This window comes from Elaeis guineensis, chromosome 15 (assembly GCF_000442705.2).
Source record: "Elaeis guineensis isolate ETL-2024a chromosome 15, EG11, whole genome shotgun sequence".
NCBI lineage: Eukaryota > Viridiplantae > Streptophyta > Magnoliopsida > Arecales > Arecaceae > Elaeis > Elaeis guineensis.
Genome location: NC_026007.2, coordinates 60,264,028 through 60,267,682, shown reverse-complemented (window position 1 = coordinate 60,267,682; position 3,655 = coordinate 60,264,028). Strand labels below are relative to the sequence as shown.

The window sequence follows — 3,655 nt, the reverse complement described above, 5'->3', positions numbered from 1 at the left end:
ATTATATACTTTGTAGATTATTACAATATCTCCAACCAACCCTTTAATTTGGGGAAAAGTTCACCGTTAATGCCATGTGGAATATTATTTGGAGTTAGATAACTGATGTAATTTTATTGGATTATTTTAAAATAAAATAAAATATGATGTGGACTTACAATATTCTAATAACTAAAATACCCAAGTTTCAACTTTAACTTCATCTCTTTCCTCAATCCTCAACCCTATGACGGCCGTATAAACCCCATTAGCGATCCCCTAACCACTACCGATGAAGAAAAGAGAGGGAGGGGAAAAATAAAATGAAGAGAGGAGGAGAGAAGGATGGGCCACCATGGAGAACATGGCCAGCCTGCCATTCTTGATCTCCTTCACTTTAAGCTCCGCAAATGCCTCCAGATCATCAATAAGGCCCATAGGATTGAAGCTCCCATCGAGGTACAGCGGATCGATGACCTCATTGGGCAGCCCATCGGTGATGTGGTACCCCTTGATGGCATCCATCAGTATAACTTGGCAGGTCTAGATGGCCAGAATGCTCTAAGAATAGATCAAGCTCAAGTTGTTTACATAGTCCAAACTACCTTTACTAAAGATCTAAGCTCCCACCTTGAATCAGATGGCCTTGCCAAACTTGATATTGTTGTGGGCCAACAACTTCGAGAAGACACATCCGAGGGCACCGAGCATGGCCCACCTATAGTGGATCACCACGAGCTCTTGATTCTCGACGAAGGTCTCAGGACAGCCAAGAGGTTGGTGGTGTCCCACCCATATTCACTGGAGAATTCACTAGTCAGGTAGCATGGGGGCTCGGCGAAGAAGGGGCCGAGGTACTTGACATGGTTCAGGCCATACCACGAGCTGCCAGAGGAGATGGGCTTGGTGATAGTCTTCCGCATGGTGACCTTGCCATTCCCGAGGATGGGAGATGCTGAGGGAGCGAGCTTCACCGCGTTCCCCCCACATCATCTCCCCCATCCTCTCCTTCTCTCTCTCTTTATCTTATTTTCCCTCTCCCTCTCTTTCTTTCATCGATGGTGGTCGGTAGATCACCGATGGGAGTTGTACAGTCATTATAAAGAGGATAGTTAGGAAAATGAATGAAGTTAAGATTGAAGCTTGAGAATTTTAGTCATTAGACTATTTTAAGTTCATATCACATTCAATTCTATTTTGAAATAATTTAATAAAGCCACATCAACCATCTAACTCTAAATAATATGCCACGTGGTTAGGACTGTCAAAATGGGCTTGGCCCACAGGACCGGTCTGATCTAATCCTGTAAATGGGGTGGGCTGAGCTGCCATATGAATAGCCCAAATAACAACCGAGCCTATTTGGCCAACCCCACATCAGTCCAAGGGCTAATATGGGTTGGGCCAGGCTAGCCCAAGTGGGCCATGAAAATTAAAAAAAAATCTTAAAAAAAACCCTATTAAGTTTCTAATTCTAATCCCTGGGAGGCTGGGACCCTATTAGTTTTTTAATCCCGAGCCCCGTTGCCCCACATCGTCGGTCGCCGTCGCCGCCCCGCTGCCCCCACATTGCCGCAGGACGACCGCCTCCGCCAAGCAGCAGGATGACTGCCTCTGTTGGTTCCTCTCCCTTTCGCCCCCTCCTCCTCTTCCTCCTCATCGATGCCGCCACCTACGGCCTTCAAATTCGATCACGAAGCCCTACATCACCGGTCCCCTCCTCCCTTACACCGACGGATGCCCCTCCATCCAACCTTCGGATGATCTCCCTCCTCCTTCGGGCCCCTCTTTCCTTCCGTCGATCGACGCTCCTCCATCCAACCTCCGGACAATCTCCCTCCTCCTTCGGGCCCCTCCTCTCTTCCACCGACGGACGTCCCTCCATCCAACCTCTGGATGATCTCCCTCCTCCTCCAAGCCCCTCCTCCCTTTCACCGATGGACGCCCCTCCATCCAACCTCCAGGCGATCCCCCTCCTCCTCCTTATCACCGGTGCTGCCACCTCCGAGTCAGGCTCCAAGATCAAAGTTTAGTCTCTCCCTCTTAGGCTCCTTGCCTCTCTCGGTCTCTCTCCATCTAGCTTGACCAGAGTTCATCTCTCTCCATCTCGCTTCAAGCTCCAGGACCAGAGTCCAGGCCCTCTCTCCCTCTCGGGCTCGCTCGGTATGATGAAGCTCTCTCTCCGACTCTCCCTCTGCTTTACTGCTTTAATAGAGGATGTTAAATTAATATTAATTATTAATTAAATAACTATTTCATTAGTCATGATAGACTGAATCAATGATACTATCCTTTTGTTTATTATATTTTATAACTTTTATGTAGGATTTTTGAAAAATCATGGAATCTCAGTCGTCAGAAATTTCAATCGAAATTAGAATTGAATCTAATATTTCTGGATTAATGAATAAGAAGCAGAAAATAAGAACATCAGTTGTTTAAATTTTTTTCACAAAAATTGATAAAGCAAAAGATGGAATTGAAAGAGCAACATGTAATGGTTGCAAGCATGAGTATAAAGTTGGTCCTAAACCTGATGGTTCAAATTATGAAACTTCACATTTGCATCATCATTTGCAAAGTTGTAAAATGGTTGAATATCTTAATGTGAGAGAAATGATCATTAATCAAGTAGCAAAAATAAAGTCTAGAAAAATAGATCAAATGATTTCTCGTGAAATGCTTGCAGAAGCTATCATTAAATATGACTTGCCTTATAATTTTGTTGAATATGATAAGATTAGAGCTTGGGCAAAGTATATAAATCCAAATGTGGTGATAAATTTTAGAAATATTGTTGTGGCTGATGTTCAAAAAATTTATTTGAGAAAGAAAGAGAAGCTTAAACAAGCTATGGCTAAGATTCCTAATAGAGCGTGTTTGACTTTTGATGTATGGACAGCATGCACTACTAAGGGTTATATTTATTTAACTGCTCACTTTGTTGATAAAAATTAAAAATTAAATAGTAAAATTCTCAATTTTGCTCGCATGGAACCTCCTCACACTGAAGTTGAATTGGCTTCAACTATATTTGATTGCTTGAAAAAATGAGGTATAGAGAAAATTTTTTTTTTATTATCTTAGATAATGCTTCATCTAATGACAATATGGTAGGTATTTTGAAAAGTCATCTTCGTTTGCAAAATAGCTTATTGTATGATGGAAAATTCTTTCACGTATGTTGCTCTGCTCACATACTGAATCTCATCGTTCAAAAAGGCTTAAAGGTGGCTAGTAAATTTCTATATAAAATTAGAGAGAGTGTCAAATATGTGAGGGGATCAGACGAGAGGATGAAAAAATTTTAAGAATGTGTTAAGCAAATAGGTCTTGATGTAGGAATTGGTTTAAGGTTAGATGTATCAACCAGATGAAATTCAACATATTTGATGCTTGATAGTGCACTCAAATATGAAAAGACTTTTGCTAGTCTCTAATTGGTTGATAGAAATTTTAAATATTATCCAATAAACGATGAATGGAGGAGAGGAGAAAAAATATATGAATTCTTGAAACTATATATTTTATGAGACTACTAATAAGATCTCTGACTCATCTTATCCGACCTCCAACTTATATTTTTTACAAGTTTGAAAAATTGAATATATGTTGAATGATAATTTATATTATGAAGATGGGATTATCTGGGATATGACTCAAAGAATGAAAGAAA

General features: G+C 41.0%; 1 pseudogene; it reads right to left on the bottom strand.

Moving 5' to 3' along the window:
* Positions 1–258: 258 nt before the first annotated feature.
* On the bottom strand, positions 259–2,465 carry LOC105058276 (chlorophyll a-b binding protein 91R, chloroplastic-like; annotated as a pseudogene).
* Between the last annotated feature and the right edge of the window lie 1,190 nt (positions 2,466–3,655).